The sequence below is a fragment of the Rosa chinensis genome, chromosome 1 (assembly GCF_002994745.2).
Source record: "Rosa chinensis cultivar Old Blush chromosome 1, RchiOBHm-V2, whole genome shotgun sequence".
Classification (NCBI taxonomy): Eukaryota; Viridiplantae; Streptophyta; class Magnoliopsida; order Rosales; family Rosaceae; genus Rosa; species Rosa chinensis.
In genome coordinates this window covers 38,467,224-38,491,638 of record NC_037088.1, presented here as the reverse complement: position 1 = coordinate 38,491,638, position 24,415 = coordinate 38,467,224, and the positions used below count along the sequence as shown (strand labels likewise).

General features: G+C 35.5%; 2 long non-coding RNA genes across 2 annotated transcripts; one reads left to right on the top strand and one right to left on the bottom strand.

Moving 5' to 3' along the window:
• Positions 1-4,496: 4,496 nt before the first annotated feature.
• Positions 4,497-6,153, bottom strand: LOC112171610. Its single transcript, XR_002925131.2, has 3 exons — positions 6,071-6,153; positions 5,378-5,440; positions 4,497-5,068 (listed from the first exon to the last, which is right to left on the bottom strand). It is a non-coding gene; the product is annotated as an uncharacterized LOC112171610 (long non-coding RNA).
• A 14,764-nt stretch (positions 6,154-20,917) lies between these two features.
• Positions 20,918-23,297, top strand: LOC112179500. The gene is made up of 3 exons (XR_002927781.2): positions 20,918-21,272; positions 22,209-22,313; positions 23,197-23,297. It is a non-coding gene; the product is annotated as an uncharacterized LOC112179500 (long non-coding RNA).
• Positions 23,298-24,415: the final 1,118 nt, after the last annotated feature.

Here is a 24,415-nt window from a genome sequence, read left to right as displayed (position 1 = left end):
AACACGAACTCCGGGAAAAAAAAAAGGGAAAAAAAAGCCATAACCTTGATTCAAAAGCCATCGTTTCAGTCCCTGCTCGATTGCAGATATATGTACAAGTTGGTCGAGTTCTGAAGCATGAACAAACAAAGAAATAAAACTCAATCTCGTCAGATTTTCCGATCGCTCCATTTAAAATAGAAACTGAAAATGAACTAATCAAAATAAGAAGACATGATGATTGCATATCAAAAACAGAAACAGATCATATTTACCTGCCTCAAAAGGGCCATAAGAGCCTTATGCACAGCATCGCGCTCCACAAATCTAAAAAGCATCAACAAATACAAACATCATATTCATATAAAACAGCCAATATACTCCTTGGTGCAGCTTCGGTACCTATTCAAACAAACAAACCAATTAATCGCAAAACTAAAACCAAAGTAGACGTCAAGGAGTAAAAATCTAAAAGGATCAATACCTTCCTGAGCTGTCAAATCCTCAAGCAACGAGTAATCTGCAGAGGAAGAGGAAGAAAGTGAGTTGATGTGATGGAATTTATGAACAAACGAAGCCCAGATTCATAATCACCTTAGATACATTCTGTTGGCCCTTCTCTCATATATGGGTTTGCGAGGCTGCAAGAATGCCCTTCTATCAAGAGAAAGACAAAGAAAGTGAGTCGAAGGGAGAGGATCGAAAGATCGATGTGAGACTGTGAGTCGTGAATGAGGAGCGGTGTGAGAAAAGTTTAGAGTGATGGAGAGAATGGAGGCACAGCGGCTGAGAAAGAGAGAAGTTTAGGTCTTTAATGGGTTAGTCTGAATCTCAAATCTCAATCGTCCAACCTAGGTCATCTAGAAGGCTGGTAGGGCTGTCAATTCTAATACAACCCGATAACATGACTCGAAACCCGCACGAAATAAAGCGGGTTGAACCCGCATGATTAAAAAGTGGGTCAGCCATGGGTCAACCCGCCATGACCCATTTAATAAATGGGTCGGCCATGGGTCAACCCGCCAACACGAAGTGAACCCGTATAACCCGATTATGCTATACTTCATCTTGAAATTTTGGACATTGGGAGTATTTGATCATAGGATTAGACAATTTGAAATATTTTGCTTTATAATCATTGGATTTAATTATTGACGAATTATATATAATTATTTATATTATTCTTCTTATGGAGTTTTTAGTGAATTTAATCAATTTATGCATTTTTTTAGTTAAATGGGTTACATTGTTAACCCTTAAATGGGTCATTTTATCTAACACGACACGACCTATTTATGAAATGGGTTAAGCGGGTTGGAAACGGGTAACCCGTTTAATCAATAGGTTGGGTTTGGGTTTAAATTTTTGACACGATTATTAAATGGGTTGAGTTTGAGTTTGTCTCCTGCGACACGATAAATACCTTAACCCGACCCAAACCAGACCCGACACGACCCATTGACAGCCCTAGGCTGGTCTCCACTCTCTAGATCCAACGGTAGGAAACGGCTACATTTCTGAAGAAAAAATATATATATATATATATATAATTTATATAATATATATTAATTTACGCGCCGATAAATATATTGTACACTCCAAAGAGCAACTTCTATAAATTCAAAGAAAATGGAAAAACCAACCGTTGGATGAGATTATTACAATAAATTATGAGTGTGGTAAAAAAATTTAGCCAATTTCACCATATTTTCGAATCCGATCGAATTGGTCAACCGTCGTTACTTGTATGTCTTCTTGGTTGACCAATTGCACAGTGAAACGTGCTTATTTTTTCACATCACGTCTATAAATATCTCATCGATGGATGTGCGTGTACAAAAGATGAAAATTTCAATTTTAATTACAAAGACGTTGGCCTATATCAATTTGCCTCCTAAAGTTGTATGACTTGTACATTGCATTTAAATTGTTTAGGTTCATTTTAAAGCAAGCATGAAGTGGAAAATGAATCCAGAGAAACCAACCGTTCTATGGAGAGATTGTAATGTTTTATGGTGGTTGTAAAAAATTCAGCCAATTTGGTCCTCATTTCGAATTCGATCAACTATGTCAAACTTAGTTACTCTTATAAACCTATATTTATATATCATACACTCCAAAGAGCAACCCCTATCAATTCAAAGAAAATGGAAAAACGGACCGGCTCATGAGATTATTACAATAAATTATGAGTGTGGTAAAAAATTTAGCCAATTTCACCATATTTTTGAATCCTATCGAATTGGTCAACCGTCGTCACTTGTATGTCTTCTTGGTTGACCGATGGCTTGACGACGGCGAAACGTACTTATTTTTTCACATCACGTCTTTAAATATCCCATCGATGGATGTGCGTGTACATAAGATTAAAATTTCAATTTTAATTACAAAGACATTGGCCTTCACCAATTTGTCTTCTAAAGTTCTATGACTTGTACATTGCATTTAAATTGTTGAGGTTCATTCTAAAGCAACCATGAAGTGGAAAATAAACTTATAGAAACCAACCGCTCGATGGAGATATTGTAATGTTTTATGGTGGTTGTAAAAAATCCAGCAAATTTGGTTCTCGTTTCGAATTCGATCAACTAGGTCAAACTTAGTTACTCTTATAAACCTATATTTATATATCATACACTCCAAAGAGCAACCCCTATCAATTCAAAGAAAATGGAAAAACTGACCGTTTGATGAGATTATTACAATAAATTATGAGTGTGGTAAAAAATTTAGCCAATTTCACCATATTTTCGAATCCGATCGAATTGCTCAACCGTAGTCATGTTATGCAGAATATATATATATATATATATATATATATGCACATATTCTATATAGAAGTATAAGAACTTCCACACACACACACACACACACACATATATATAAACACACACGTACACATATATCTATATATGTATATCAGTATATATATATTTATTATGCGGTAATGCATATATATCTTATATATATATATATATATATATATATATATATATATATATATATTAGAAACACACACACACACATATATTTATCTACAATATGAAACTCTAAACTCACCTTGAACTGAGCCAGCTTAAATAAACACACCAATTTTGCGGTAATGCATATGTATCTTTTCTATATCACTATGCCAGAAAAGTAATCAGACGACAGAGGAGATCTGTCGTCAGATATAAAAAAAATTGTTGTCTAGTACAGTACCGTCTCTTGGGGGTATCAGATGACAGAGGAATCTGTCGTCTGAACAATCAGACGACAAAAAATTTTTTGGTCTTCTGTTGTCTGATGAAATCAAGACATGAGTTAGCTGTGTATTAGTGAATTCAGACGACAGATAAATGTGATGTGATCTGAAAACAAATAACAGTTCTTTGTAATTTTTATGATCTAATGCTTATCCAAAGACAGAAAAATGTGGTTTGCATTCTCCAAAGTAAAAGATATGAAATCCTATATGTTGTCTGAATGGACTTATAATAACAGTTTTGTGTTGTTTTATTCAAATTCCAATAACAGTTAATTGTCATTAGCATTCAGTTCAGATTATATTTATCTATCGTCTTTAGTAGCCTACAATAACATTTATCTGTTGCTTTAGTGCATAAGTAACAACATAATTTTTCTTGTATATGTTGTTCGTAGATATGTCCAACAACATATTTAGATTTCATTTTGTCGTTGGTTTTTATTTCAGAAGAGAATTTTCTGTTGTTTGAGTGCACAAGTAACAACATATTTTTTCTTGTTTCTGTTGTTCTTAGATATGTCCAACAACATATTTTAACTTTGATTTAGTGGTTGCATTTTATTTCAGATGACACATTTGTGTTCATATTGTGTGACAACTAGGATGTAATCTAGAAACTACACAAATGCCTTATATTATTTAATCTGTCATTGCAGCCAAGAATTACATCCATAATTGTCTCATACATAAACCAAAGTACAATAATGTAATTGCAACCAAACACTAGCCTACTTATTCCTAATGGGAGCTTATGTCCTCAAGCCCATGTCTTAGAGCTAACTTATGAGTCTTCTCATCCTTCTATAACCAATGTCTTGAATCTATTGTTCCATGATGATTGATTGGCAAAACTTCATTTGGCTTGTAAGGAATCAGGCTTCTTTCATGTACCTTTAACCTAAAAATAAACATAGTTGTAGAAATCAACTTCATGGCATGTAAGGAATTGATATTGACATGTGAAACATAGAAGGATGCTATGGAAAGTTATCATGCGCTTATATACATATATATAGCATCCTTCTCTAATGCACCAATATATGAGAATGTCAGTCATATACTCTTATGAGAACAGGACACAGCTTAATTTAGCAGTCTTATACTCTATGCTCTATATATCTATTTCAGATCAGATAAACAAAACAGAAAACAAAGAATTTCGTGCAGGGGGAGGTACCTCAGCAAATGTCATGAGCACACTACTACAGCAAGGTTTGAAACAGCAGTAACAATAACTACTTTTCTAGATTCCATTTGTCCACCCACCTAACAACTCACAACAACAACAACAACAACAAATTTCAGACAAGTAGAAATCTGGTGTATCAGACTCGAAGAATAATGTTATAAAAAACTGTGAAGGATACAAAGCAAAGAACAAAAAGATGTTGGGCTCAAAGGAAAAATGGAAACATATGAGCTCTAATGTTCTATAAAGTTTCAACTTCATGAGAAGAGAGTATAACAAAGGTTCACATATGTGATATAATATATTCTTGTATAAGCAGCATTCCAGAAAATATATCATTACATATAACAAAATCATTGTGTATGCTCTCAAGATTAGAGGATCTTAATAAATCACAATATATGATTAATTCGTGGACAACTTTGTGAGTAAAAATTAACCATGTATCTGAGTACAATCAGTTTATCTCTGAAACAACAATAGAGCAGAAAACAAAACAAAAAATCAAAAGAGCAAGACACTTAAGAAACCAACATCAATGAAACAAACATAAAAACAAAGATATAGTTACCTGGAAGTGTGACTAGTTCAAGGAGCTCAAAGTCCAACAGAATATGCATGATTACATTAGCTACCTCTTCTAAATAGACCTGATACGTAATTAGTAATTTAAAGTCTTTGCTGCATTAGCCAGTACCTCTTCTATATAGACCTGATACATAATTAGCACTTTAAAGTCTTTGAGAATTATAACCTACAATGAGTAAAACCTTTTCTTTTCTTTTTCTCCTGTGGTTTTTTCTTTTTCTCGTAAACCTTAAACCCTAAACCTGTATAATGACATGGTGGAATACATTATTTATTTAAGGAAAACTAATGCCATAATGTCAAGAAGTTTATTAAGAGTATGTTTCATAAATTTCAGACTAAAGAGATGGATACATATTCTATATAGGTACCTTCGATATAGAGAAACAAGCTGTAGCAAAGCTACCATTGGTTCCAAGCCGCTCTTTGCTCTCCTATAAGCAGAACAAATGTTTACAAATATAATTAGAGCACAAGTAGATATCTAGCAAGCCAAAGTCTAGAACATACCATTAAGAGCAAATGAAGTGAAAACCCGAGTTTCTTTTGAAAATTAGATGTGAAACTAACATTACATATTGGAGTGACATACATAGGTAGAACAAAAGTTATACCTGCAAAAACATACATGAGTTAGAGTTGAAACTTAAAACCACAACTATTTTAAATAAGAATTTTTTTGTATTCTAACAATATAATAATAGATTCTCATGATGATGAAAAAAAGTTATACCGGAACATTCAAACAATCATAGTAAGAAAACTATGATATCTGATCAAGAAATAACATAAGAGAATAGCAATGGTCAAACAGAGATGGGACGCCAACATAGGATTGGAATGCAAAAAGTAGACGTGAAGAAATAATTGAAAGAAATATAAATTAATTTTTAATAGAGATCATCTACACACTAACAGAGATGCACTCATCTATACATTGACATAGATCCATTTTGTTTGGGAATGAATAGAAATAAAATTTAATCGACTAAGTAATGAATGGATAAGAAGAAGAGGGCAGTAGACACTAGATTAAAGATAGCTCCCCCTAGTATTAATGTTACCTCCAATATAATAGCTTATTTAACACTTGATGATCCAGCCAAGAATTTCTCATTGTGTGAAATTGAACAAACCAGACTTCATGATTGTGGTGTTGTAATACTTGCAAAACAAAAATGTGGCAAGACAGATTTAGAATAAAGATGCAACTAATAGCTAAGAACTAAAGAGTGGGTAGTCCAAACGAGCGTGATAAGCTATCCACAACAAAACGCATAAAACTTTCGATGCATACTCTTAACCTACCTTTTGCTCTTCTATGAGCAATGAAAATGTTGTCAGACATTTGCCCACCTATACCAACTTGGTTAGAGTTCAGCAAGGAACTCATGAGAGGCCTTAACCTCCAAGTTGCTAACAATAGTAATCCTTGTATATATGTTTCATTACATCCTTGAGCTTGCCTTTTCTCTATAGCTAACTTTGCAGAACGTAGTAGCTAGCTTCCGCATTGCTAGAAAGAAAACAAAAATAATTCTTATCAAGATATGGATCAAACGTTCGCATTTCCCAAACAATTTTTTTAAAAGCAAATCAAAAACTACAATTGATCACTTCAAACAGATATAAATGGATATATATATATATATATATATATATATAATGATACATGGATAAGTAGTCATTGCTATCCATATGCAGTTCAGCTTCTGATCTGCTGACCATATCAATCAACATTACAATACCAAAATATCAAATACAGGCTTTATTTATATCTGTAATATCGATCACAAGGTAAACAAGGGAAATTGGGCTACTTTAGACTTGGAAATTCATGTTCCAATGAATCTAATGACTTCAATAGTACCTCATAATCAGTGATGACCAAGTTGTGTATCTTGCAGATACAAGATACTCTATGGAGGTTTTCCTATGAGCCTCTAGCATGGAGTTTCATGTATAGTCTCATAGTACGTGTACAAACTTACTCCACCACAAATTCAGAAACAAAATAAGAGCAACCAACAATACCGTACCTTTGGGTGAAATAGAGCAGAGAAGGAGAACACCAGCCAAAATTGTAACCTACAAAAGAGCAAAAATAAAAAGGGAAATGAACTTCACAAGGTAATACTCTTATTCCAGCTTTCCCAAAACCAATACATATATACCACTGCTCACATACTCTTGCAAATATCATTACTTTAAACCTCTAATAAATCATTCATATAGGACTTTAGTTATCAAATAAAAACTTTGAACAACAAGTTACAAAAAAATTTCCCAAAACTTTCTACACAAATGCTGAGCGTAAAATCTTTTGCACAAAGAATGAGTGTAAAATCTTTCATAAACAATTGTTATACTGACATACCCAGATTGAGAGTGCATGAAATGCCATGCTTTTCGAGGCTGACTCCACCACTGGTCAAGCTCCCTGCAATTATGTCACTGAATGTAACAATGCTAGGTGAGAAAGTCTATGTTCTTTTAAATAAATCTTAAACTATTTTCTAAGTACTTCACAATAGCCATCATATAAAAAGTAATAATCACTGCAGCAAAGTAAAGCAAACACAAACAAAAAATGACATCTCTGTCCCAATGCAAAAATGTTTCAAGTTTCCTAATGTTTTTCAGAGCACAAGATTTATATAGAACCATAAACAGAAGCAAAGAACTTACATGCTCTTAATATCAGGATTTCCTCCATTTGATTCCCCTTCACCTATTACATCCCTAGTTCCCTACCATTAGAAAAGCAAAACACATATATAACAATGCAACATGAATTACATTACACAAATAAGAAGATGATTTATAATATAGAGATAAGAAAGTTCACCTAATTTATACCCACTTGATGAGTAAAGAAGGACCATATAGATCCATGCCTACTAAACCTGAAACAAGGTTTAAAAATATGTACCGAAGTAAACACATGGTCTCTAAAGAAAAACTTAATTCAAAACCATACTACATATATGAAAGTTTCCAAAAACATTTCTGTTAAAAAAAACAATACTAAATCAAGTCCAAATTCCAAATGCTATACACAGAAACTCAAAGACATGAATCAACACTACACCAAAAACGTTAACATACAACACTTTTTGCACAACGAAAAAAAAAAAGTGTTGTGTGATGAAGAAAAGTGAATCACACAACATGTTTACAAAACTTCCGTTGTATAAGGTGGTTAAAATTCTGAAGTTTTTATTTAGAAGGTCATTGCACAACGGTTACAAGAATAATCTGTTGTGTGAATCATAAAAAAAATAGCAGCAGATTTGCCTCCTAGATCGACTCAAATTCGGCTCCAAATTGGTACTACATAGTACAACAGTATAGTTATATCTGTTGTGTGAGAGTAGCATGCAAAACATGATACAACGGTTTTTTACCTTTTGTTGTGTGATAAAGTGGGAAATATTTGGATGTGCCTTTATTTGGCCCAAAATGGCATTGAAGCCCCCCAAAAACCTCCAAGTTTTGATTGAAATATAGCACCAGATTGATGATCCCACAACCAAATGAGTTGTTTCCGTTGTGTGAATGAGCAATGCCTGGCATGTTACTTTGGTTGCATATTATAGCGGGAACTTTTCCCTCTTTGGAACCTTAGCTGAGGTTTAATTTGTTCACAATCAGACAACAAAACTTCGTCTTTATGTTGTCTGATTCATAAAGCAAAAATTAAAAGCCCGCCTTTGACAACCTAATTAGCTAGCTAGGTTCACTAGGCCAAAAATTCAATCAGACGACAGTTTTTCACTGTCGTCTGATTATAAGGTTTGCTGTTGTCTATCTCAATGCCGTCTGATACATGGATCAGACAATACCAGAAAACTGTCGTCTGATAAAATTTAGTACAACAGCAGTGACTACCCAGTCTGTTGTCTGAATACCACAAAGAACAACAAAGTTGGTACCTTCACTGTTGTGCAAAGCAATTTCAGTTGGCAGTTCGTGGAAGGATAGGACATGTGAAGAAAAGTTGGAGAACATTTATTTTTAGAAAAACTGTTGTCTGAAGGACACTTGTAGATCAACAAATTAATTGAATACTATTGACTGACTTTATATTAGACAACAGAAAAGCCGTTTAAGCCATTGTGTGTTTTTGCTTCACAATATTGCATCTTCTAATAAACTGTTGTCTGAGATTTTCTTGTACTATAGCTTGCTTGCTATATGGGTCGTTAAAGTCACTTTTCAACCATATGGCTTTCCAATATGCTGTACTAGTTGATCAAGTCATACAATTGTAGCTTTTCAATTCTCTGTGGTCTTGCTTTTCATCAGACAACAGAACATATTAATTCTCTGTGGTCTTCCTCTTCATCAGACAACAGAACATTTTAATTCTCTGTGGTCTTCCTCTTCATCAGACAACAGAACATATTACTTTTTTGTTGTGTTATAACTTGTAGGACAATTGAATATGTTTAATAACTATTGTAGATAAATGTTTCAGACAACAGTTTTTTCTTCCTTTTTTCTTCATGTTCATTTGTTAGACAATGGTTTGCTGTTGGAATTGAATTGTCTGAGATAGAAGAGAAGACATACATTTTGTACAATTGAACAACACATCCTTGATTCCAAAAACAATTTCATTCCATCAGCAATATTCATCCCAACATTCACATAGGAATTAAAATTGCCTAAGTGTATAAATACATGAAGCCAAAAAACCTGCACTTTGTCCATAAAACGTGTCCAATGCACATTAATAACTTGAGCAAAAACTAAAACCAGCTAGCAGGAGGGTGATCAAAATACCAAAAATTAGCCCTGCCTTCACCAACCCTCATAACTATGAAATATGATACTTCATCATATACTTAGCCCACTCTGACCTCACAGCATCAATATCCTTTTGGGTGTAAATCAATTCGGATCGTCGCTGCCACTGAAACAATAATAGCATAGTCCAATCTCAGCATCACAAAATCATGCAGCAATTAATAAGAACATGAAGTTATAAAGCTGTCGAACTAAAATTTAAGGCTTTACATTTGAAGCAAAACTCAGGTTCTTATCCTCAATTATTTCCTTCATGTACCGCATGATGAATATGCCACAGTCCTTCACATTTTGTTGTGCTGGAATACCCTAAAAATAGTCATTACAAAATCTCAACAGTGCACTAACCATAGCATGTACAAAGTCTAAACCTACAATTATGAATACTAGCATACCCCCATGTTTTACCACACTATTGATTTCTGGCCAGACCTATTCCTCTGAGCATTGTAAATTTTGATCCCACTTCAACAATAAAATAGATACCAGCAATAAGTTTAATCAATCAACAACAAATGAACAAACATAAAACTCATCATTCCAGCAATTTATCAAAATTAGAGACTTAGGCAGACTTACTTTTCCACAACAGTCTGCCATTCTCCACCAACTAGTCGACGCCTTGATGGATCCATGAAATAGATAGTTTCTTCATCCGGATTGACAACAGTCAACATCCAATGGTTACTTATAATGTTATAGCAAAACAGCAAGTCAGCTTCAGTTTTTGTATTATATATATTACTTATTAAAGGACATGTTTCAAGTAATTAATTAGACAAGTTCAAGATAAGTCACTCACCCTGCATTATATGGCAACAAAAAAATCTGGCCCTTCTCTGCAGTTGTGAACCTATTTGCTAGAAAACGAGATCTTTCTGTTGTATTTCCACTTACAAGTGCTCCAATTTGTGAAGGGTCCACAAAGCTAACCATGTGTGACATCTTTGCTCTCTTCAAGACTTCATGCAAGTAGCTATAAAAGCACACAGCCTTATTACATTTGAAAATAGATAAGAGTATAAATATTGAATACATTTATAAGCTAAAAACTCATTAAGAATGACTGATTTTTCCAACTTACCATATATACATATAGATTACACCACCTGATAGTTCAGTCATCATACACAATGCATGAATGTCTGACTTAAACAAATATTGCTTCCTGTCAATGCCAAACACTTTCTCTTCCAACTTGAAAGAGATTGTCTTGCCATTTGCCATATTGTCTCTCGCCCAAATCCACAAGCACTTCAAAGGCGCAGGGTAATCTTTTGGAAGCTTCTTCAAGTCAATATACTCCTCTTCAGGACTATCTACTTGCCTTTTCCTCTTTTTTAAACCCTTATTGGACTTATTTGGCTGTTTCTACATGATAACATTTTAAGTTATTAATAAATATACAATGGAAGAACATGCATGCTTCAGTTTCAGTTTCAGTCTCAGTTTCAGTTAGTTTACCTTCGTAGTTTGGGGAGGGGATTGAAGTATGAGGTCCCTCGGCCAAGCAATGTAAGTTCCAATAGCATCTTTGACAGTAACTATCTCATCGGTGACTGGGAAAGGAACTTTAGCTTCAGCATTAAGTGGACGCAGAATCGACACTCGCACATTCCCTTCTCCCAAAGCAACACCATGAAGGGTCTGGTTTGCGCAATTAGTGTCCACTTCAACAATAGTTGCAATGGCAACAACATTGTCGATTGACCCTAAAGCCAATTTTCACTCGAACTCTTTCAGTTCCTGTTTTATAAAAGAACACGTTTCAATATAAACCAATATACTATCTAGGACAACTCAACATATCAACACTGATCATTAATATACATATCAAACACATGCATCAAAATAGTTTAAATAATTTATCTACATCATAGACTAGAGCATATATATCTGCTGTGTAACTTCAACCGACCTCACAGCCTTCTCATGAACTACTGCAGCAGCTGGTTCTTCCACTGGAACCTGTACAACCTTATCTTCTTCCACTTCCTCCACAATGTCACCCACTAACTCTAACCACTTCTTTGCAGAGATAACAGCAGCTTCCTCAATCTGTTGTAATGCACACTTCTCCCGTAAATTGGAGCAACTACCTTGTCCTGAACCAAGGTCCTTCTGGCCTACCAGAGGGGACTCATTGGGAAGGGTTTTCCCATCAACTTTTGCTTCCAACCTCCTTATAGTTTCAGCCCAATATGCTCTCTCCCGTGCCACAATTTTCTCTGCCTCCTCCTCTATAAATTTCTTGCAACCTTCCTTAATTCTCTCTTCAACAGTTTTCCTTTTGTGCCAAGGTAGGTTAAAATATAGGCCAGGCTTGACATGACCCCCAACACCATGCACTCTTCCATGGTGCTCAGGGTTACCTAGAGCCTTTGTCAATACATCATCAGTGCCACAAGTTGTCACCTCACCATCACTAACTTGCATCTTCAGCTTTTCCTAAAACAATAACAGATTTTTAATTTAAGTCAGTTTTTGATTTAAAGTTGTATATCTTGTAATACGGTTGTAAGAAAATGGCTTTGATAAACCAAAACAAGTATAATACTTTACTTACTATGTCTGTGGCACACTTCTCTACCTCACCATCTTTGAAGTTACCATGTTTATCCTGCCGTGCCTTGATCCACAGTGTCGCACGGTCGATTTCCGAATCAGGATTGGTTTCAGACTACAAAATTACATAAATATAAGTAACCATTTAACCTTAATAATAACCCAGCATGCAAGATATATACGTAAATCACTTTATATACGCTCATCAATTCAGCCTCTAGATTCGCATATCCCTTACGCGACATACGATGAGGGTACTTGTTCTTAGACCTCTTTCGCTTTTGCACCTTTTGTATTTCCTATAAACCATCAAAGTAACCATCATATCTCAAGTCACTATAGATAAAACATGAGTAGTAATAATTTATCCAAGTTCTGAAAACATGAAAATACAGTAAAACTGTATCTGAAATTCCTCAGACAATCGATCAGCTACAAAGATGTCCCAATGAGACTTCTCGATGAAGTTGTAATCAGCTGGGGGATACTCTAACAGTTCAGGTTCATCCTTATGTGGGATGATGTACTGTGTAGTCAGCTTGCTCTTGAATTCTCTCCACTTCTATGAAGCTGAAGATAGGACCATTCTCCTTGCCTCCGGGGGTACCTCAAAAGCCATCTAAACAAATGATAAAATGCAAATTAAAACCAATCTATGAACATGGAGTCTTTATATTAATAAAGAAAAGAAGGATCAATATTTTAATACCTCGACACACTGCCAAATCTTATTTTTACGATCCTTTGGCACCTGCTTCCAAGAAGGTCTCCATATTGGTGCCACCCCTATATATGACTGCATTTCCTTGGCTGCAGCACCATAAGGTGACCCCTTCTGATTAAACAAGACTTTCAACTTTACTCCAAGAATTTTCCTTCTCACAATCCTGTGCATTGTAACACAACCACGCTTCAGCAACTTTAAGCCGCATTTTTCTGGGCTACATGCCTTAGATGATTTTTTCTTGTTAATCTTCATCAGTGACTTCTTGACCCTTAGCGACGTCATTGCTCTCTTTGGTGATGACTTATTTTCTGATGCATTTGACTTACTAGAAGTTGCTGGTTTTGGTGCAGACCTCGCTCGTGTCACTTTCAATGCATTGATAATATTCTGCCTTGCTCTAGTGGCAGCCTTTGTCTTTGAAGGAGCCATAATCTATAACCAAAAACACATTAGGGTTAGTTAAACATAAATAGGGTAGGCTAGATCATATAGTAAAGCAATACTAACCTTATTTTAAAGAAACCAGAATAAAGAAAAAAAGAAGGATCAGATTTGAAAACAGAAAGCATAACAGATAAGAGAACATTATCATAGATAAGCAACGAAACACGTCAACAAAACAAAGATTCACATCCGAATTCAAATAAGTACAGTACATAGCCAATAATAACAATAATAAACCCTAAACTATGAGTTGACACATTTCATTAGTCAACCCATATTCCTTCGTCACCATCCCACATATAATTGCTGGCATGGTCACCATCTAAATTTGTAGTGTCAATGGAAGGCATTGTGGCATCAAATGGCTCATTCTCAAGTTCAATGACTCCAACCTCCTCGTCATCACCACCATGGTAATCCCTATTAGGACATCGTAGGACTACTGACCAATTAGCGTTAAGAGGGTCATCTATATAGCACACTTGCTTCACATCTGTACCTAACACAAAAGGATCATTAAAATGACCTAACCTATTCAAATTTACTAATGTATATCCCATGTCATCTATCTTAATGCTTTTATCAATGTCAACCCAATCACAGTAGAATATAGGAACCCTAAAGCTATGATAGTCTAACTCCCATATATCTTTAACGATTCCATAGAAAGTCGTATCATCATTAATCGGGTTTTTATCCTTCGCACTAGAGACTAGCATTGCATTGGCGAACAATGATACACCACTGCATTGAACTGATCGAACATCATCACGATCTTTGGTGTTGAAGTTAATCCCATTTATCTTGTAACCACTGAATGTTGGTACTTCTGAACTTGGACCATCAGCAATCCACCTTAAATGTTCCGAAACATTATTATCATCGTCAATAACTTCAGCAGCAACCTTCATGTAAAGAAATCACATTATAATCAGTTTGAACTGCCATATATATATAATATCTACCCACACTACAAAAGGTGCTGGAATAAACAGATCATTGTCCTTACCTTATCTTGTATCCATTTCACAAATGTTTTATTCTGCTTCTCCTTCAACCATTTCTTATTTTTTTTGAAATGTGGAAAAACATGCTTCAACAATTCCAAATGTTCACTGCAAAAGACAAAAAAAAATGCAAAACATTTAGTAAAAAAACTACATGTAATTATTTGTACCGAAATAATACAGATTTAAAAAAAAAAAAAAAGGGAACAGAACGATTACTTTCTTAAAGTAAGGCCTTGCTTCATCTGTATTTTGCAATACACAAAGATGTGCTAGCTGCAACTGCTTTTCATTTGGGCTGATAATTGTGGCACCTGACAAAGGTCTGCATTCCTCCATATTGTCAAAAATGGTGCTAAATGGTAGTCCAACAGTAGGTTCACTAAAATTACGTTCTGCCAAAAACTCAACTGCTTCTTCAACAATGTATGACTCAGCAATGCAACCTTCTGGATGTTTACGGTTTCTAACATATCCCTTCAATGTTTTCATGTACCTTTCAAAGGGATACATCCATCTAAAGAAAATTGGGCCACACAGCTCAACTTCTCTAACAAGATGGACCGAAAGATGAATCATGATATCGAAGAAGGAAGGTGGGAAGAATTTCTCAAGCTCACAAACTGTTTCAACAAGGTCAGCTTGAATTTTTTTTAGCTTCTCTACATCTATGACTTTACTGCATATGGCTTTGAAGAAGAGACAAAACTTAATGATAGCATATCTAATTGGTTTCTCTAATACTGAATGAACTGCAATAGGGAGCAAGTGATGGAGCAAGGTATGGCAATCATGTAATTTCATAACAACAAGTCGTAGATCATCCATGGACACTAAACTCTTCACATCAGAACATAAGCGATCAGCTAGCTTCATGCCAAAAAAAGAATTGCAAACTGTTTTCTTTTTATCTAGCATCAGATTCCAACTTGCTAAAGGTAATTTTTTTTTCCCCCAGTTTTAGGCTTCAGACCAGCCCTTATACCCATTGCCACCATATCTAAATGAGTAGCCACCCCATCCTTTGTTTTCCCAGGAATGTTCAACAATGTACCGATTAGTGCATCGCAAACATTCTTCTCGATGTGCATTACATCAAGATTATGTCGAACGGGCAGAAACTCCCAATACTCAAGTTCGAAGAAAACAGATTTCTTCTTCCAACAAGGTCTACTGTCATCTTCAACACCCTTATATGGAGGATGAAGGTGCTTTTTACCAAAAGGCCGGTTTAAACCTTCTACTCTTTTCAACACCTCATGTCCACTTAATGGAATAGGAGCAAGATCATGTTCTTCAGTGTTATCGAAAGTTGCTGCCTGTTTTCGATAAGGATGGTGACGGGGTAAGAATCTTCGATGCCGCATGTACGACATCTTTTGACCATGACCCAGCCTATGAGGTTTCGTATGCTCTAAACAAACAGGACACGCATTGTATCCTTTCACAATGCTGCCTGACAAGTTCCCATATGCAGGGAAGTCGTTAATGGTCCAAAAGAGCACTGCTTTAAGTTTAAAGTACTGTTTCCTGTAACCATCATATACCCTTCAACCCCATCCCACAAAATCTTCAAATCATCAATCAATGGTTGGAGATAGATATCAATGTCATTTCCAGGTTGTTTAGGTCCAGAGATTAACAAGGTGAGCATCATGTACTTCCTCTTCATGCAGAGCCATGGGGGAAGATTGTAGGTCACTAGTATAACAGTCCAGCAAGAGTATCTACTAGAAAGGGAGCTGTGGGGATTGAAGCCATCAGAGGATAGCGCTAGCCTTAGATTCCTAGGCTCTGAACTAAAGGTAGGCCACTTATCGTCCACTAACTTCCAAGTAGGAGAATCAGCCGGATGCCTCATTTTATCATCCTTCAGTCGCTCATCAGCATGCCATGTTAAGCTTTTAGCTGTCTTTGTCGACTGAAACATCATCTTGAATCTAGGTATAGGTGGAAAATACCACAACACTTTCCCTGGAACCCCGACTTTTTCTACTTTATTCTTTCCCAACTTCCACCTAGAGATACCACAAGTAGGGCAGCTAGTGGCATCAACATACATCTCCCTATATAAGATACAATCGTTAGGACATGTATGTATCTTTTCATAAGTCATTCCCAACGCACACAAACTCTTTTTGGCCTCATAGAAAGAACCTGGTACTTCATTACCTTCTGGAAGCAACATTCCAATCAATATCAACATGTCGGAATAGCACGCATCACTCAACCCATGCTTTGTTTTCAGATTATAAGTTTTAACAAGTCCATTTAACTTGGTAAAACGAGTACAACCAGGGTAAAGAGGTTTGTCGTTATCCTCAACAAACCTTAAAAATTCATCGGAGTCTACTGAAAACTCCTCATCATCGGACCCCCCTCTACTTGTGTCATTCTGTACCATTTCTACGGTTTCAGAATTCCCTTCGAGTTTGCTCATCTCATTTGACGAGAGTTCCCCATGCCATATCCATTTTGTGTAACTTTTATCAATACCAAACTCAACCAAATGATCCTTTACTACCCTAGCCTTCCAAGATTTACCATGCCCACATCTCACACAAGGACAACAAAGTTTATTGACATCACAACCACTCTCCAATGCAAACAAAATCAATTCTTCAACGCCTAACTCAAAAGCTCACGATCTTCTATCAACATGCATCCATGATTTATCCATCTTACAATGAAAAACCAGACAACTTAGATATAATCCATGGATGCAACTACAAAACAAAACAACTTAATATATCTAACATTACATCACAACCAGAAGTGTACTATATATATATATGCAAGTCATAGAATCACAGCACATATAGGCAGCCAATGCAATCATCACAACTATACAGTCAGGAACATATACATTATAAACTGCATCATATTAATGACAAGGAAATCAGCAACCACATCAACAAACACAACAACTAAAATTATACACCTATATGCTGCACTAGTACAAAATAAGAGAGACTTAGCAATACTCACCAAAAGTGCTTATCTAAACTAGTTTGCCACAGCAACAAGCTTATCTACATCCACCAGCCTCCTTAGTTGATCCGCCTAGATTCCTTTTCAATCACCAAATTCACCTATGACAATACATACAAAAGTTATCTCCAAGTTCAAAGCCATACAAACTTGATGTACAACAAGGTAGATTGTTGTTCAAACTAGTTTACAAGTTTAACATTTTTGAATAAGGATCATTAAGATCCCATTTTTGACTCAATACCAAGATATATAAGTAATCATGTTAGAGATGTATATATAAGTAATCATGCCACAGATTATAAGTAACCATTACTATTAATGGAAATAAAACATTCTCAGCCTACATGTTTTCTATTTGAATCATTCTATGGTAGGTCTGGAATGGAATCAACCATAACTCCATCATTACTCTTTCCAACATGCAACAACAACAACAACAACAAAACTATAAGTAACTCCATCATTACTCTTTTTAACCAAAAAAAAAAAACTAAACCATTATAATATAGGAAGTGTCAAACACTCATATAATATTGTTGATAATGGAAACAAAAGAATTTGATCAGATTGTGCAGTATTACTGGAAAAAGAAAGAATTCTAGAAAATTACTTCTGCATAATATTGATCAGAATATTTATTTTACCGTCTCCTCAACCTGCAAGCTGTTGTTCTCTAGAAGGAACTGCCAGTCATCATCGACCTGAAGAGTAGAATTACAATACATTATGCAGTCACCCAATAGTGTACCAATAAGCTAACAACATATATGGGTATAATTGCTACACACACAAGCCCCTTTGGGTAACATCTCACCAAGTACCATAAATTGTTCCAACAATACACAGCACTAGCTTTGAACCACAAGTTTACTTCTAAACTCCCCATTCTCTTTCTTAGCACCTATGGCCGAACCTAATTCTTTCTCCCTTCCCTGTTTTTATGTGAACATGCAAGCATTTCAGAAAGGCTGGAAAAAGAAAAAGAAAGAAGACATGTTGTTGAAAGGTTCCGTGTGTGCAGACTTGTGAAAGTGATATAATCCCTCATGGCTTATTAATATAAGTAAGGCAAAGAGAAAACAACAATGCTGTTAAGCAGGAACTTAACAAGAAGAAATTATTAATCCAAAAAAAGAATTTCACTTATATAGTCATTGAAGGCAACAGAATATAATTCACATTCACACAAACAGCCATCAACTTCGCAATCTGGTAAGTTATAAAGTGATTAATTTCCAATGTACCTAAGATTTCTTATTTTCATATTCACATTACATACAGTCAATATATTTGTCACACAAATAAGCATAGCTAACTATAAATAAGGGTTCTGATTTTTAGATAAACAACATATTTGAGAATGCAAATAAAAAACCCTAAACAAAATAAACCCAATAATTTTCCAAATCCAGGTGTCCATGTATCAATAGCAAAAAACCTGAAGGTTCATGAACCTTAGAAACTTGTCATATGAACGGGAGCTGCGCAAAACCTACAGACTGTATTATTCATTCCAGCAACTAAGACAACAACAACAAAATAGCTTGTTCCAATTGAACCAAAATTCTTGTGAAACAATAATATCCCAAACAACCGTATTCCAAAATGGCTTCGAATCAGACACAATATCCCAAAAAATCAATTTCAGAAACATAATTGATAAGAAACAACAATTTCAAAAAACCCAGTCAAGAAACCCAAACAATTTCAACTGGCATCAATCAATTCAGAAACCCAATAAAAAAGAGAAGGAAGAACTAGATTTGATTGAGACTGTACGTTTGGAGATGGGTAAAACTACGCCGGTACCGAATCGGAGATGAATAGTATTGGAGAGGAGTCACGACTGATTCGCGACCACTGGAGGTCACTGCGGTGGTGGTCGACTGGCGGTCACTGCGGTGGTGGTCGACTGGCGGTCACTGCAATGGTGGTCGACTGGCTGTCACTGCGGTGGGAGAGAGAGATGAGAGTACGATCTATTTAAGAGAGAGAGAGAGAGAGAGAGAGAGAGAGGTTCTCAGAGCTAGAGGAGGTCTTGGGGCTGAGGGCCGATGAGATTGAAAGTGATTTTGACAAAGAGAGGCGGGAGCTCGGGTGTTTTAGTCGAATGGAGAGGGAAAGATTTTTGTCCAAGTGTGGGAAGTCGTATATATCTAACCCTAGGTAGCTAAAACTTAGCTTGTATCGGGAGAGCTAGAGGAAAAGAAAAGAAAAAAAAACTAAATTCAGACAACATCATTTAAGGTGCATTGTCTGAAGACAATGTGACAACAGATGAATAAAAACAGTTGTATGAAACAAACAAATCAGACAACATCTTTTCTCAAGCATTGACTTAAAGGTTATTCCACGACAGACAACTAATAACAGTTGTGTGATTGAAAACAATCAGACAACATCAAAAATCAACCATTGTCTGAATAAACCTTGGACAACATCGAAATAATAACTGTTGTCTGAATTGATCCATTCAGACAACATCATAATATCAACCATTGTCTGAAAAGTAATTACACAACAGCCAAATAATAACTGTCGTTGGATCCAAAAATTCAGACGACAGATATTTTTTTGCTGTCGTCTGATTATTTCAGATGACAGTTAAAATGTTTGATGTCGTCTGATAACTGTTGTCTGATTGAATTTTTAGCCTAGTGGTTTATTGGATTTGCTGTCTCTCCGTCAACACTTTGTCAAAATAGCCGTTTCCTCTCATCGAGCAGCTCTCTTCTCAACTTCATCAAAAACTATCACTCTCTCATCAAAACACCATGGGTCTCTCATGAAAACACCATCTGTCATGAGATTAGGTCTATCTCTCAGAAGCCATGCCAACCCATTCCCTCTCTCATCTCCCCTCACCTGCAAACCAAAAAGGAAGAAGCTCGGAGTTTTGATTCTAAGCAAAATCACCACGAAGGTAATTCGCACCTCAACCAAAACTGTGCGGTTTAAGTTTAATTAACATGCAGAAGCCCTGACCTTGTTGTTCTTGCGCAGCCGACTTGAAGCTATTGAGCAGATCTCTCTCTCTTTCTCTTTTCTCTTCGTCACTCTCTATTAATGGTGCTCCGGCAACGAACCTGTCTGTAGTGAGCAATTTGATGGTGGGTCTCTCATCAAAACACCATCTGTCATCAAAATATATCTCGATTAGGGCTCACTGTATTCATCCATCACTGCAATCATCGATTAAGATTATACCCATCTGTACAATCGCTTAAGATTTCGATCTATTCATGGGTTCTTCGTATTGGGGAAAAGATAGAAGAAAAATGGGTTTCAATCTAGACATCGAAATACCGGAGTTGAAACTAGGGTTCCATTTGTGGGTTCTTCGATTTGGGGATTTGGGGGGTTTCTCAGCGATTCTTGGTGAGTTTAATTTTGATTTGTTTTGGTGAAAAACTGTGATTTGTTTGGTTTTTAATCTCAATTATAACCACATTTTGTTGGTTATTCATCAGCTTAGTAGCTTCAAAATCTCATCTCGCTTTGCTTATTTGCTTTCTTTGATAGAAAGAATCTTACATTGTTCTATGCCCAGCTAGTTTGCCTTATTTGCAGAGAATCTGCAGCAGACCATCTTCTCCAATTATTCCAAGGCCTCTGCATCACTACTTTCAACAATTGGTAATTGCAATTCAAATCCTCTTAGTATTGTCGTTGCTATTCTCCCCCGCAGTTCCCGCCAAGTCCCGTCGCTCAATCTCTGTATGTATTCCAAATGCCTCCATCTCTTTTCGGAAAGAAATTGCAGGTTATTTAGGCTTTCTCAATAGTTAGGCTTTCTCAGTTAAATTTTGTATGATTTTGTGTCTACTTTCTTTAGAAATTGTTCACTTCAATGGTAATATGTTGGTGATCTAGTGATGGCTACTGTTGATTAGGTTGAGTAATGAGATGCAGGTTCAATCAGAAATAGCTACTGTTTATGTTTTTGAAGTTCAGTAGCTTTGTTGAATTATTGCTAGGTTTGTGCCCGTACAATATTGTAGAAACGATTGCATGATATTGAATATCTTGAAAGCAAAATCTAACTTCAATATTTTGGGGGATCCTCTTTAAAGAACAACGAATGCGCCCCTCCAACTGATATGGCAACATGTGTTTTTTTAATTCTATCTCTTTGTAAAAAAAAAGTGAATTTATTAAATTGGATAATTAAGTACAAAAGTTGTATAGGATTTCTCGCAAAAAGATTCTGGAGGACGATTGTTTTCTGAATGATTGATGCTTGATTACCATGAGTGCTCTGTCTTTCATCTCTCTAATTTCCTCTAAATCTCTCTCTCTCCCTCTACCTTATCTCCTTATCTTTGTTCATTTCTTCCTGTGCATTGCAATTATTAAACCATCTGATGGTTTTTGGTACTTAGCTGTTGCTTAGGTGATATTATTACGCCCCTGAGTTGTTAATCTTGGGTGTTCACTAATAAAAAAGGCTGGTTTGGAAATTGACTACATGATCTATTAGTTACTTTCAATTCATCTTTATGTTGGCTGTATAAATATGAGTACTTGAGAAATTTTATTTATATGGAATTGAAGTTCACAGGCCAGGAATGAGAATATATAAAGAGAGCTTTCTTGGTCGTGATATCTGAGAACCTTATCTGTGAAATGATGGGATGTTACTCAACTTTGCAGGAAATAGGGTTAGGTTAGCAACTCATGCAAATTTCAAAGATTTTGTCCTTACTGCTGGGTTGGAGTTCTTTCCTTTAGGTGGAGATCCAAAAGTTCTTGCCGAATGTAAGTAAATATTTTTGAACTTTTTTCTTTTTGGATATCCTGCTTACATGATGAGTCTTTTTTTTTTTTCTGTTCTGTTAATTTTGGTGATTGATAGGTTCTTATTTTCTTTTTAATGAAGGACAAGGTATTTACCAACTATCTCGTTTGATCTATCAGACTTATTCATAGCGTGTAAAGTATTAACTTTCGCCTTGTTATGCTTTATTGAGTAATTCTGGATGTATTTTGGTGCCAGAAATAAACTTGGATATGTTAGAATTGAAGATTCATGCCTTTTTGCCTGTATGTTCCTTCAAGAACACACAAATGTGCACCTAACTGTCTCAAAAGGCTTCAATCAATAGAGTCAGCGATGGGGGTGTTTATGCTAGAATTGGTTGTGAGATTGAACCAAATTATATGTATAGGAGAATTTCAGTTTGCACCTTCTGTAAGTTTCTCATTGAAGTTATTTTTTTACCAAGCACCTTCCATACAGCTCACCTCTGAAATGGATATCTACTTCACCGTCCAAATTCCAAGTGCTATCTTGGTAGTCTCTAACATAATTCTGGAAATTGCTGAGGATCACAAGCTTCACACATATGAATCTGTTAATGAAATATCCAATGATGGCTTTCCTGGGATTTTGAATTCTACAGTGAGCCACATGATATGAATTCTTGATAAATAAAACTCAATGTTACAAATCTACTGGGATTTTGGGAATATGCCATTCTTTATTGGATGCTTAAAGTTTTTGTACTTAAAAAATTGCATTGGCTTGATGCTTGTCCTTCTGTATCAATATTGAAAGGTTCTTTGTTCGGCTCCATACACTTGTTTTTGGTTTGTCCATAAATGTAAGCTTTAATAATAGCTTTATATTATATATTTATAGATATGGTCAAGAATAAAGGTTTCTTGCCATCGGGACCTTCGGAAGTATCTATTTAGCGACAGCAAATAAAAGAAATAATATTTTCTTTACTTCCTGCGTGCTGATTCCAAAGTCCAAAGTCCCGTTTCTTGCCATCGGAACCTGATCCTGATTCCAAAGTCCCGTTTAAAGCAGATGCAATAATTCCCAACCCACCAGCTTATGGTTAGATTTCGTCATCTTATTTATTTATTTATTTAATTACTTGTGTTTTCAAGAAAACTAAGAGCTAATGGTATTTGTGGTTACTATAACCACTGAAATAATTGACTTTTTCTTCACATATTGATATTTTGCAAGTCAATTTGACATATTGGTTCCGTGGAAATGAACTAAAACTCTATTTTGTGTGAAATCTGAGTAATATACAGTGGATCAAGAGAAAAAAATGGTAACAAACTGGAATTTAAATCAAAATTTGTACATATATCTATGAACTAAACTCTGCCAGAAATTATAGTGCTTTTATTCTCTTCAAATTACAACCTTTCCTTTGGAACCAAACTCCCTTCTTGGCTAATTAGCTCAATGTCTTGAACTTCTTTAAAAGGCTTCATGCTTATGTTCTATTGGAAAATAATAAAAACCAAAAGATCTTTTATTTTTATTTTTATGTGGTTTGAAATTATTTTGTGGTCTCTTAATCTTTGCAAATCGTGGTCCAGGGCACTCTCATGTTGCTTAGGCACAAAAATACCGATTCATATATTTTTCACAATGCCATGGACGTAAGTATTTCTAATTAACTATTATCTTGTTATTGGTTTAGACTTTCTGTGTCCATTGTTTGTTTTGGTGCTATGTGTTTCTTAAAGACACATAATGGATACCAGTATAGGGAATGTTCATCACATATATATAGCTTTTCTAAAGTTTGGTAAATTTTATTAATTTTATTCTTTATCCCTTCTCATTTTCAATGGGGACGTTTTTGGATTAAATACTCAAATAAGTGCCTCATCCTAACAAAGGATAATTTTCCTCATTCTTTCATGACTCTATGTTCGTATGTAGCTTCCTATCTTCATATCAGATTTGTATATTATATTTCTTGATAATATGCTTACTTTTTCTTAGGCCTACCAGTGAATTCCCTCATCCTCTATCCCGTGTCAAGCAACATATTGGATATAGAGTGAGTCTCATATCAAACTTAAATATCTTACTGATTTTGATTTGC